Consider the following 14,213-nt stretch of genomic DNA (forward strand, 5'->3'; position numbering starts at 1 on the left):
GAAACCCTCAAGCTGAGCAGGATGTCTGACTCACCCCTCAGGGACAGAATACTCAGCATTAGCCAAAGCACCTTGAAATATTATTAAATGAGATGAATGAGAATGCAAAAAAAATTCTAATGAAATCTAGTCTGGAAACGGGTTACTGCATTTGAAACCAACACAAAAACAAAAAGGAAAAAAAAAAGACAACAAAATAGTAGGCTTTGTAAGTACTCTCACTCTTTGGTTTAGCTTTAAGATGATCTGAGCAGCAGTCACATGGAAAACTAGTATATCAGACTAATTGCTAAGATAATGAAGGTGGCTGTCAGTTCATGTTTCTCTCCGCCTCAAACCCCTCACATGAAGCCTCCATTTCTATATTCCCCCCTTCCTCACTTAAAGATCCCACTGAGTGGAAAAGCATTCCTAGACATTTATTGCAATCCCTAGCCTTGATAATTTGACCTTACCATTTATATCCTTGTGCAGTTGAAACACCAAGACCACATTCATACAATGCAAATAGAGCTGTTCTGCAGCTATAATCACTTCTCCATTTCTATTTAAACTCACATGCAGGCTGCATTTTCAGAAAACCATATTAAATGTAAATGCATGATAAAAATGCAGAGCTTACTGCCAGGTCTTAGGGATCAGCCATAAGGGTAAAAAAAACTCTGTACTGGTAGTTCATATAGATTAAGACCCATCCCAAGTGCAGCTCACTGGGTTTAGGGGTTCCTTTTATAGCTCAACTTTTAAAAATCACTTACTCTTTCTGGATAAGTATGTGTTCATGCACGTGTGAATGTACATGCAGACAAGAAGGTCTCCTTTTAAAAAGAATATTTTAGTTTTTCTTCAATTTATACAGAAATTACACTAATGGCAAGGCATATATGATTTGAGGAAAAATACATCCAGCTGTTTACTCATGGCTTTCAGTGCAAGTAACCACAGAGGCAGCGTGGGTTTCAGTATGTGGCTCGAAGTCCACCAACATCTTAATTTTGGTGGATAGTTAAACAGTACTCTTTATGGGCTTTCCACAAAATTCATATAACATTAAGTGTGTTAGACCCCACATTATGCCATACCAAACAGAAGCATGTGGTTCAGAAGAGGACAAGCACTTAGGTGTAGTTTACAGTTCATGAAGCCCTGGGAAGACAAATACCAGAGAATACAATGTTCAGTATCTCTGAATGGAGAATTTTTCTGGAACGAAACTCGCATAGGAAGCAGACAAGCCAAGGATCTTATCTAGGCCCATATACCACAAATGCAAAGAATTAGCCAATGCTTTCTGCCAGAGTGGCCGTAAAGGTGTCACTTTCTCTGTTTTTTCATATTCATGAGGTTCTTTAGGAACGTTTCTACATTCTCTAAGATGGAAGCATAGAAGGAGCTCTCAGGGAGTTGCAATACAATCATAAAACCTGCTTTCCAACCTGGATGCATGTTTCCCAGTATGGGACATTATTTTCTTGGTCCTCCATATTCCATAGCATTTAATCATGAAAGAGACAATAGTGACAAATAACGAGAACTACAGAATTTTCTTCAATTCTGACCTACATTAAATGCAAGGTTACCATGCCGTGAGGTTATAAGATTAGAAGATCTTCTTCTGTCTAAAAGCAACGATGATTTTTATATAATTTTATTCAAGATTTTGCTTTCTTCTCTCTCAGATTTTAATTTCTTGTGTGGTTTGGTGGTAGTTTTTTTTTAATTCTGTCTTCACAATCAAGAATTTACAAAATAAAAAGAAACTCCAGCTCTTTGTGTGTTAGTTAGAAGTCACAGTGGGTATTCCCATGACAACAAATAAAAGATGAAGATAAGGAAAGGAATAGCAGAAGGAGGTGAGATATTGAAAAAAAAAATCAAACATAGGACAGGGATGCAAACGATGAGGAACAGATGGTGAGGGCCTGTGCAAGGAATCTATGATGATGGGAGAAGCAGGAAGGCTTGGAGACAGCTGAAAATAACTGTACGTAAAAGAAGGAAAGACAGCAAGTATAAAGGAGTCGGAGGAAGGATGAATACAGATGATACAATACTTAATTGAGAGGTGAGGACAAATGGTAGATGACAGGCTATAGGGCATTAAAACAAAAAAAAAAAAAGACAAAATTTGCAAGTGTTGTGTATGTATGATAGCAGAGGATAACATCTGGCCAAATATAGTTACTTTCTTTCCCACTCACCAGCTGTAGAGAAGCCTGATTGCAAAGAAGCACAGTAGCAGATGGAAGATTTCAATTCTTGGAGCGATCTTGGGACATTTTTCAAGGGAAATGGCAAATAATTTCTCAAGAAACATTAACTAGTCTGAGAGAAACCTGCCAATAGCAGTGAAATTGATCTGGAGAGAAAGCTGATTACTGTTCCCATCTATGTTTCTTAAAAGAGATGTCTGGTCTGATACATGAACAACCTTCTGCCATGAATGTAACTGACCAGGTGTGGAAAACAAGTACAGAAAGAGATATTCTACTGTACTGGAAAGTTTCGTATCGGTCTGACTGCTCTGAATCGGCACACGAGCAAGCAAGATGCAAGAAAGCTGAAAAAATGTCATCTAGGGAAAGCTGTTCAAAGAAGGAAGGGAGATTAAATAATTAAAAGTTAAAAAGTAAAAATTCTCCGCAAGAGCATTTTCAGTGCTTGCAAAACATGGTGGGAGCCTGCAAGAAGACACATTAATGAAGTAAGTAACTAGCATCTTTCAAACGGGAGAGCTGGGAAATGGTTCCTTTAATTTTACAGATCACTGCGGTCAATTAACTGGCCACTGGCCTGGCTTCAACACTAATTCAGTCCAAAGTCCCCCAAAGTAAGAAATGTTCTTTCTTACTTTGCAAAGATCTCACAATGTTTAGCTACATGTTTGTGCAGCAGTCTGGTTGTGCTAAGTGCTACGTGCTGATGATAGCCATCAGTTCCATCCCAGGCCTTGAGGTTTGTATCAAAGGATACAGATTGGATGTACACAGGTAATTTACAATACACTATACATTCATTATTCCAAGGATTCCACTTTGGCAAGTCGGTGATGTACATTTGGAACAGGGAACATTTAACTCTGACACACAAGAGCAGCAGGTTTCAGTTCTCCTCCTTCTCAAAACCTGCCTGATGCTGTCCTAGCTCTACACAACTGCATTTTTATTCTCCAGCAAAAGTTTTTGTTGGTCCTATTCCTTCTGGTTCCTTGTACTTAACCACTCTAACCACCAATATCCCACCAAACATGTAGCTTGTCTCCCTAGCACATTAAATTATCTACAAACCTGGTGTAAGCCATGCAAACACAGACCCTAGAGTATGTACACTGGACAAGAATCAAACCAAGGTCTCATACACTAACCACCAAGAGCATTCACAGCTGTTAGCCCACTGTCATTATGGTCTTAAAGAGAAATATCATACACTCAGTTTTCTTTCAGCCAAAACACTCAACCAAAAGTGGTATTAAAAAACTACCAGTATCATGAGCGCCACTCACTGTGGCACTACAGAAGAATTCAACGTAACCATTTTTTAAATGTTTATAATTTTGCAAAGTTATTTACTTTGGGTTTGAAGCTCACTATGCTTTGTTTCGAGTCAGAGGCAAGGGCTTGTTTGCTTTTAGCTTAAACAAAAGCAGTTCAAAAGTTTTAGGGTGACATTTGCAGTAGATGGGTGTATTTATTTCCTATGTTAAACCTAACCCACCACTGAAAAACTTAAATGGAATTGACAGAAGGCATGGGGAGAAAGTACTTCAAAGCATTCCTTTAGATTTTAAAAAAGATAAAAAAAAATTTGAAGCCAGAAAGCAGACTAATAATATAGAGAGGGTAAAAATGCAAAGATTAACAGTCAAAAAAAAAATCTGAAAATATTGAAAACAGACCCGTTGTGTTAAAAGAAAGGCAGAGAACATTACTAAAAGAAACCACTCAACAATCACTGTTGACTAAAACAATAAATTTAAAAGCTGGGGGAGGGGGGAAAGGCAGCACATCAGTGTGCAGAATTGCTTTCTAAAGTAAGCATACAACTACTTTTACATAGACAGTCACAAATACATACTTGCCAGGGCCTCCAGATACACAGAAGTAAACTTAAGTTAGCTAATTATACTGACAGCAGAGCAGGGAGTACTGCTGTGAACTGCAGTATTGTCACTTTGCTCTTCTGCTCTCAGGATGCCTGCCTACAGCTCCTGAGATGCCATTTTGCATCCAGCAAATGAGCTACAGTAAGAGAAGGTCTCAGGTTCACTGGGACTTTAGTCAGGGATGTGATGTGCTCTTGGGGAAGTACAGACAGCAAACACACACTTGTTATGTAAATACAATTAAAATATAGTTTGTTTGTTTTTTTAACATTTGTGAAACTAGGTCAAAAGAAGCATGCAATGTCTTACCCCAAATCATTACAATATGAGGTAGGGAATCATGTTTGCTGGGACTTAGAAGGAGCATAATAGAAGCAGCTGGGAGACTGCAATGGTTAAAGAAATACAGGTGAGAACAAGAGCAGAGATTAAAGCAATACAGGGTAAGAATTTTTAACTCAGAAATCAAAGACTAGACAACAAGTTGGTTTTTTTTCAGCAAGAGAACACTATAAAATGGATGGGAAGCAGAATGTAGAAAAAGAGAAGAGACAGAGTTAGGGCTCACCATATTTCTGTACTCACAATAATTTTTTTTCTTAAATACTGCAATAAAGGTATACTGGGGAAATGTTCAATAGAGGAATTCTCTTTTACCATAAAAAGATTAACTCATTTTTAATGCAATCTTTGAAAGAGTGAGTACAAAAACTTAGGAGAGGGTAGGGAATAAATAGAGATTTCTGGAGAAAAAGGAGACCCAAAACAAGTTATATTTGCTATTTGAAATGAATGGCTGGTGCACTGGTTCTTTGAAGTGAATAATATTGGTTCTAAAATATCATGCTATTAATTCTGCCAGTGTGCAAGTTCTGTCTTTTTCCAGAAGTACTGAAGAGGTAATGAGTGGGTATTTTTTAGTTTTGAATTGTAATTTATGTCAGTGTTAAACAGACACTCAAGTAAAGTAAGTGAAGGTTTTTTTCAGGGAACTAACTGAACAAATATCTCACTTTCCATACAATTGTCTGACAAAGTAGTATGAAGATTCTAAAAAAAAAGAATTCTGAAGTTAGATCTCTGCACTCAAGCAGCATATATATGTTTTGCTACAGTATTCATGTGGGTAATACTGATTTACTTGCCCCTCCCACAAACACAATCCGTTTTGTGTTTCAAGATTAAATGTAGGCCTATAATCCTGATTTATTTAGCGCTCTAACACTTGAGAGTAAATCTGAAATATCAAATGGTAAATTAGGCATGGCTCTATTCTCAGGTCTTGTGGAGCATGAGATGAGTCCTTCTTCCTGTGATTGCCTTTGGATAAAGAAAACACAACATGCGCAGTATCCGGAAGAAACAAATGAGGAATTCCCCCTCCATTGGAACCTTCATCCATCCATGTACAAACCCTATATTGCTAGCTGCAATTATTTTAAAGATTATTACTATATAGTAAACCACTCTACATTAAAAGTAGCTTTCCATTCAATTATTTCCCATCTTTCGTGAGATACCATAATAGTTAAGTTTACTTAGAGAAGATGTCTTGCCATGAGCTTTTGTTTTTGCTTCATTCATTTGCAACACCATTTGGTAAGTACTAGTTATGCAACAGAAAATAACCACTCCAGGCCAATCTCTTTAATAGACAAAAGGTGAAAAGAAACAGTTGTGCAGCCTGAATGAAAGAACTGAATTTCTCTGGCTGCTTTCAGAGTTGGCATAATTGGCACGACCTGAGGGACAGATGGCTGTCTACTCAGATACAAATACCAAGTATGCCCAATCAACCTACAAAAAAAAAAAAAAAAAGCTGAAACGCCTCATTCTTCAACCCCGTTTCACAAATGCAAGAAGTCTAATAGGGACAGCTAAAAGATCCAAAAGGCATCTGCATGACTGACAGAACTATAGAAAATTTTAATACCTGGACATGAATGAAGGATGCATGTTACTGCATATTAGCATATTTACTAAATCTGCAAAGTCCAAGGTGATAGTTCACAGGTCTGTTCAAGACAGAAAGAATACTAGAAAATATTTTCCCTTAGAAAGAAATGGAGACAAAGAAGAAAAGTTCTAATTTTTCCCTAAAGGGCTTTTAAAGATTGCTATCCTAACCAGCTGGGTCATACACTGACAATGCCTTCAGGGACTAAGCACAGACAGTCCCAAGTTAAAACACAATATTCATCTGATATTCCCCGAGATCAAGTCCTGACTAAAGACTACAAAAAACAAATCAAAACTTTATTCCACAGGCTTAAAAAAAAAAAATTCCAAATTCTACCCTGAGATATTATCAGTAAAATCCTCAGTAAAATCAGAAAAAGCCTCAGTAAAATACATCTATCAAATTTCAGAGTTTTGACAGCACTCTTACATATTCACTCTTTACGCCAATTTCATCTTTTTAAAGTAGTGCTCAGACAGATAACCAAGTCATCTCAAATTCCTGATACAAAGAATAGTCTTTAATGGAACTACCATATGTTCAACAATAATGAGCTGTTTGACTGTGACGAAAAGGATCTTTCCTCTGAAGTTTCCCTGTTTCAAACTAACTTCACACATTTTGGTTTCATACTCTGTTTTTTTTATCTTTTTTATTTCATCCCTTTCAGAAGAGGAAAACGCTATGAAGTGAGACTTATATAATCACATGCTGGTATTTTGCATGCTGGCATTCCTGTATGCATGCTAATTTTCTGAAATGAAAATATGCTATGTTAACAGAGTGACAAGATTTTTAAGGTGAAAGTCAAAGTTCAAATTAAATAAGATTAAAACTCATTGTCTCCATCAAATGCAGCTTTGAAAGTAGTATCGCCTCCGCCCTATCCCCAGGCTGGAAGCTCCTGCCCTTGCAGCAGAGGCAAACGTACAGGTTTGCTGGAGAGCACGGCACATGTGAGCCTTTACACTTTCTTCTGCTGATACGCTGAACCGTCGCTCGCAGCTGCCGTGTCTCCTCTGGGGCACGGGGAGATGTGCAGGGCACAGGGCTGCATCTCTGCCAGACCTGACTGGGCTTCTGCAGTGAGAGCCCCATGGTTATTCCCAATTTCTTTGCATTTCAGGTCAACAATTTCATTGCAATGTCCGGATTGGAGCCGGCAGCCACGTATGCAAGCTTCTTCAAAAAGGAAAGGTAAACCACATAATGATATTGCCAAAAAAATTCACAGTTTCACAGAAAACACTGTTAGAAAAAGCTAGTACTTTTTCCTGCCATATATAATATACACTATTGGGGCACAGTAACAATATATCCTTTTTAATATAGTGGGATTCTTCCTTCAAACCTACTTTATAATCTTTATAGTTACTACAGAGCCAGCTTTTTAAAAAAAAAAATTGCTCTTAAATCATGCCAATTTTAGCTTATGCTCATCAAGAAGGCAGGAAAGGAAAACTTACACTTCACAGTTGCCATCAATCTAGTTACATATTAACAGCTAGTAAAAGGAAAAGCATGAAATTCAACTAATGAACACCAAATTATGAGGTTGCTTAATTCTAACAGAAGCCTCCAGAGCACAGTATTTTTAGAAGTCTGCCATGACAGCAGTAACTAAGCATACCCTCCAGGGCTTTGTAGCATGCCATTAAACATAATTCCAGAAGGCTCTAATAAGTTACAGCATTAGAAGAGTATTCTCTGCTGGACATTTTAGGACTTACTAAATTCCGAATCATTTCAAGACATAAACATTTTTCAACTGCAAGATGCAAAGAGGTAACAAAAACCCTGGACTGCGTCAAATAAAACTTTATTAGCATCTTCCAGGAGACTGATCAAGGGAATAGGCTTTACAGGCTCAACAAACATATGAGCATAGATACAATCAACATATTCTCCATGTTTAATGATGCAAATTCTCAACCTCTTGCTTTTAGGATACTTCTTACTGCCACAGTTTCCCCTGGATCGCATGAAGTTTGCTACTCATACCATACCAGCTTCACAGCTGGCCATTTCTTTATGTCTAGTCCTTTATTTCAAAGAAAATGTATAGGTCAGTAAAAGCCTGCAGGCTGAAAATAGCAAGGGGTCACTAATTGCCTCTGTTGGGAAAGTCATTACTGTGCAAGAGAGAGAAAAAAAACAAGTGAGCCAGAAGGGAATGATATCACCCAGCAGACTGGGGCTGCAGATTATCAAAATGGCCAGGCCAATCCAAGGAGGAATAAATAAATAAAGTAGAAAGCTAAATGAGATGTCCTCAAATACAAGGGGCAAAAGGAAGGCCCAGCATGGATATGGGAGGACTGCCCCAACTGCTTAGTCAACACACTGGGATCCTGCCTATGTATTATAATGGGCATTAAAAGGGAGAACTCTCCAGCAATTTGATTTTTATTTTTCCTGGAAAGGGACAATTTATTACATTTTCTGCAACCTAATAAAATTAAATTGTAAGCATACATATTAAAGAAAAAATGTCTAAATAAATAATTCCTAACACAAGTCATATGTATTAGTTGCAAAAGTACTCATGTACTTCTCTGGTTTTAGAGGACAATTCTTCAACTCTGCTACCTACTCCCTAACAGTGATATGATGCATACTAAAAAGAGAGCTCTAAGCTTTTCCAAAAGGTATTTCAGCAATGCTTAAGATCACCATAAACCTTAAGACGCTTTATGCATGCAAGTCCTTTATGCTCAATAAATGAAAAGTATTTTTTAAACCATACTGAATTACTACAGCTATTCAAATTGATCATAATGTGAAAATCTTGTACTCAAAAAAAACCCTCTTCTATCAAAACCATTAGGCCATGGATTCCAAAGGTGTTGCACAGCTACCTCTAGGGAGAGCCCATCACTGCCACCAGAAGAAAAACCAGCGAGACCCTACATTCAGAACCATCGACGGAGGCTGAAAATCGAAACAGAGCACTGAGCTCTGTTAAAGGCTGATACACCATCTACTGAGGACAATTCGACAAAGCAATGCAAAAACCTCACTTCACAGCCCCAGGTCCCACAGGCTGATTTCAAGCTCCAGCTAGAGTTGGCATCTTGTCCAGCATCTTCAGCAACATCTTTCAACTCCAAGCACCATCAGGCCTGTTACTCCTCACTGAACATCTCTCATCTCCACGGGTTTGTACCTCAGTTGAGGGCCCATTACTTTAATCCAGCCACCTCTGGGCACTTGTACCTACTTGCAATCCAGAATCAGTCTCCAAACTGTGTGGAAATACACTGACAATGGAGTGAGTCAATTGGAGGAGGCTGCTCAGACTGAAACAATGGGGACAGCAGAAGTTGCTTGTGCTTCAGTCAGTGGTCTCAAGCAGTCTTTGTTCAGCAGCTTTCCATGCAGTAATCCAGTCACAGTATTTGAGGAGGAAAAACATATCTGTCCAAAAGCATAGAAATAAATCAAGCTGCATCTTGAAAGAACTTTCTCATAGTTAAAACTCAACATTTTCTGTGTGCATTCTGAACAAATAAGGTTCTCTCCTTTTAGTTGTTGTCAAACATCTCCAGGAGGCTTCAAGCCAGATTACTCACCAATATGATTATTTTTTCCATTAACTATTTTCAAACAATGTGCATTCCTAACAAAAGCATTTCCTAATATAGCATTCCCCAAGTCTTTTTTTTTTTTCCAAATCAGTCCTTTCTCTTGTCATATTTCAGTGCTCATAAGTACAAACAATTCAGTACACATGATGTCACTCTGTTTCGACAAGTTCATTCCTGGGTTGTTGGAGTTGATTTTTGGTTTTTGTTTATTTTTAAACTAGTTGCCAAAGGAGAGTTAGGATGTACTGACTTCTAAATTCTTCCCCTGGCTGAATACATGAGTCATGGGAAGTGAAAATCCCTCCTCTTACCAACCCTAGGGCAGGGATTTAAGGAATGAAACATCAACTAATCCTTTCCATCTTAACTAACACTGGTCCAATGCAATGCTTAGTGGGAGAAAAAAAAATTGTCAGAAACTCTCCCCAAGTCTCTGTTGCTCACATGCATCTTGAAGTACACACAGGGAACAGCATAAAAACTCCATCCTGTATCCTGCTCTAAAAAGATTCTGTCTAATCTTTGTTGCAGTACAAGGTGACATCATCCTGCTCTCAGAAGGAACTGCAGCTATAATACGGTTTGCTGTTAAACTTTCCCTTGCAAAGCCGAAGAATACAAAAGAATAACCCACAAGAGAGCAACATCATGAGAAATGGGGTGTGACAATTAACAACAGAATCATTAAATGAATGGCTTTGAACTGAACACCGAAATGAACTGTCACAAAACCAGACTGGGGAAGGAAGTAAACTGGTTGTCTCCCCAAGCTACTGAATTACAGTGCTCACAGTATTGTCAATAGTTACCCTAACACCAAGTTCTTCAAAGATCTTGCAGTTATTTCAGGTCCCTATCTGTTAAAAATACTATATTATGCTATGGCAATCCTTTGTGACCTTATGGTTTGAGCATATATCCCTGTCATACTGAATGCCAGACACTCTTTGATGCCACCAAGGATCACCAAAATTGCTCCTTCCTCCCTTAAGCCCTGTAGTGTCAGTAAGAAACCCACCCGGTGCAACTCCAGCCAGGATCTCCCCGGTCATGCTGGCTATGGCAGATGATGTGCTGGGGAGATGGGACACTCCTCATGGCTTCTGAGGGTTGTGCTTTGCAGACGCGCCAGCGCTCGAGTGAAAAAGGCCTCACTGTTACTTCTTACTTTAATTAATACTTAATTCAAGCCACTGCAAAGCAAAATGCAGATAACCATCAATTCACCTTATCTAAACCAGACAGTACAACTGCAAGTGTTTTACCAAAGACATAGATGAAAAAACAAAAGAAAATCTAAGCTGACTCTGTTTATACTGAGGTTACATCAGAAAGCTTTCTGTTTTCCTCACTCCCTGATACGCCATTTCCTACCTGATGAAACTGTTGTCAAGGTTTTGGTTGCATATGTGCCTTTTCATCTTCAGCAGGTAACACATCCTTCACATTCATAAACCTTCTGTAGCAACACCTACATCAGAACAATGCAAAACCCAAACACGCAAGGGGCTAACTGTATGAAATGCATTAGCAGCTTGTGCCTCACATCAAACGTGACTGTGATTTACATGCTGGAGTTGCTCATCTCCAGTCTCCTCATTCTATACATCTACATTTTATAAAATCAACAAAAGGTAGCAGAATCATCAATAAATTATGATCTTCCTGCCTACACTGCATAAATCAAATTCTTCGTGAGTTTAATAAAACCCCTAAACTGTCAGTATTATTATGTCAAAAACAAACATCTGATTTTGTCAAAATATATTTGATCATAGGTAAGAACCTGACTGCCAGGAAAATATTGATAAAGAATAAAACCACATCCTTTCACCTTTTCTTATGGAAGGAAAAAAACTGCCTACACCCTCTCAGTAACGCTTGCACAGTTTTCCTGACAAAGGTGAAGTTCCATTAAAAATTCCTCCACTTATAAACCTTGTTAAAACAATACTTCTCAATCCACACCCTTGCTCTAGTTTCACCATCTCATGGTTGTACTGATACAACCATAAACCCATCTAACCAAAATCTTCCAAAATCTTATACTTTTTCAGTGGTCCAATTCACAGCTCCGTAAGTATAACTAAGAGGTGAAGAATAAACATCTGCCAAAAAGCATAAACCTTTAAGACCAGAACAAATCAATACAAAATCCACAGGGAGCTACTTAGCAATTCTTACTCTGTGAGCTATCCGAGAAAAAGATTTCAGCAGATGCCACAATCTAAATATATTCACTGTCCTTGCTTTTCAGAAAAAAAAAGGAAGAAGTCCAAACAGTAACCCTCGGATAGTGAGGAGCACCAAGATGCTAATTAGATCAGCACAAGATTTACCATATATGTCAGTTCAGGAGTTAGCACCCCTCTCCAAACATCTGCCCCCACAAAAGCAGGTTGAAATATGGGGGGAGGGAGGCTATGTCAGCAGAAGCTTTATTTCAAGCATTGTGTTTAATTGCCATCTCTCTGCACAAGGAAATCAAACTGATGGCATAATAAGTCCTTCCTAAAAAAAACCTAGGGTATACACAGCCACTGTGAGGTATAACTTAAACATCCAGACAAAACTGGCTTGCTCTTTGTTATAAAGACTGAGTCAAACTTCTTTGCTACTGAGTCTCCGAGTTGGCGTGTGGCTCAATAATCACTAAAAAATCTGAAACAAAAGCTTTGTTCCAAGAACAGTTCCTAAACCAGCCTCCCCACAATCACAAGCTCTGTAAGATGCAGAGAGCTATGAGCAATTTTGCTAAAACATCATGGAAAAACCAACATATGCAGGCAAAACATCAACCTTGTCAAACGTAAGCCTCAGCACTATGAATTAATAGGAGAATTTGCTCCATGGAGAAGCTCGTTCTGTTCCTCCACGTTATCTTCAAATGTCTCAGTTCAGCATTTGGGATCACCTATTTCCCTTCATTACTTACTCATCCCCTCAGCAAACTGCGTCCTGATAAAAAGCCTTAATTGCAGTATGAACCGAACTGCTAGATTTTTAAACTTGTCCTTTAAGTAAGGTGGCTTGATTCCAGCTTTTAACTGCTGAAGAAAGAGACCAACTCATGTAGTTAACAAGCAATCTGGTCAGGACACAGAAAGCAAACATGTCTCTCAGCACGCCACAAGCTGCATGTGGGAATGATCAAAGACAGGCAACGTGCCTCAGAAACAGTACGATAGCTTACTCTTTCCCTCTGCTTTGCATGTTCTGACAAGAAGTTTTGTGATATTCAGTGACTGGATTTAGAAACCCTTAAGAAAATCTGTATGTGTTCACATCAAGAAGCATACAAACACTAGAATAGCTAATTTGAACTCACAGACAGAATCTGTTATCATCTTGTAAAAATGTTCAGAGCGCTACTCATTGAAATGCCACCCTTCCACTGTGTCAACAGCAAAGTTATTTTCAGCCAGTGAAAACGTTTGTCACTGAAAGGCTGAAACATTTCTATTCTCTTCAGAAAAGCAAGGTAATGAATGGAAGTGTTTTTAAAGACTCATACCGTGGTCTAAAGAGAGCACTTAGTAAGCCCTTACGTTAGGAGCAGGACTTGGTTTGCAAATAAAGGTCTGGTAACAATACTATTTCTTTCAACTGGAACAGTTTTAGTATTGAAAATTGTTTATATCAGCATAGTTTATTTCCTACACAGGAATAACCATAAAATAACATTACAGTACAGTAACGGCATGCTTATTATAACTCCATAATAATAGCTGGTATTATGTTTAATAATGTAACAGTACATTTAAAGAAGTTCAGCATATGTTAGTAGACAGCCCTTGGATACTTACAGTGGAGCACATTAGGCAGATTCTGCAAGACATTCCAAGGAAGATATCCATCAGGGTATGCCAGAGACTTGCCTGATCAATAATCTTTAAAATTCTCGATGGGACTGGGCCCAAGGGCAAAGACAACAAATATCAACTCCTTCATTCAACTACTTAGCTATAATATGCAGCACGAGCAAAACCAGAAAGCATCCAAGAGCAAACAAGAGCATGGCACCAGGGTGTTCAGTGAACAAAGCAGAAGTTTTGGCATGTATTTGTTCAATTGCTCAGTTCGCATTTAGGCTCTGGCAGAGTACGTAGCCTGGTATAAAACTTGTGTGAATATACTAGTAAGCTGAGTAACTTTACTAGGAAACTCACCTCCAAGTCACTGCAAGATTAAACTGATCTCCTGTTTCACACAAATGAAATTTCACTGGAGGAGGAATCAGTGCGCTGCTACTACCAGTCAATAAAAATTAATTTAATCCCGGTTATTACCAGACTCGTAAATCCCTGCCTCAAAATAGTACAAACTTATTCAGCTAAATTGAGGAAGTTTTTAATGTCTGGACTCACCTGAGTTCTGAAAACAAAGGCAGTAAGGGAGCAGACAAAACTGTCAGTGGGACAACTTATTATCAACCAAGTCTCAGTACGCACAAGGTACAGTTTATATCCATGATACTAACAGGTCACCCAAGATGCTGAGAACGTTACTCAAAACATAGAGGAAGTCAGTAGCAGAACCTAAAATTACAGATTCTAAAAATCTG

General features: G+C 38.4%; 1 protein-coding gene across 2 annotated transcripts in view; it reads right to left on the reverse strand.

Annotated features, from left to right (window-relative positions):
- Positions 1–14,213, reverse strand: part of MND1 (meiotic nuclear divisions 1) — a 41,376-nt gene that overhangs the window by 20,061 nt on the left and 7,102 nt on the right. The window lies entirely within an intron of this gene.

The sequence above is a fragment of the Calidris pugnax genome, unplaced genomic scaffold (assembly GCF_001431845.1).
Source record: "Calidris pugnax isolate Ruff unplaced genomic scaffold, ASM143184v1 scaffold15, whole genome shotgun sequence".
Taxonomy (NCBI): Eukaryota; Metazoa; Chordata; class Aves; order Charadriiformes; family Scolopacidae; genus Calidris; species Calidris pugnax.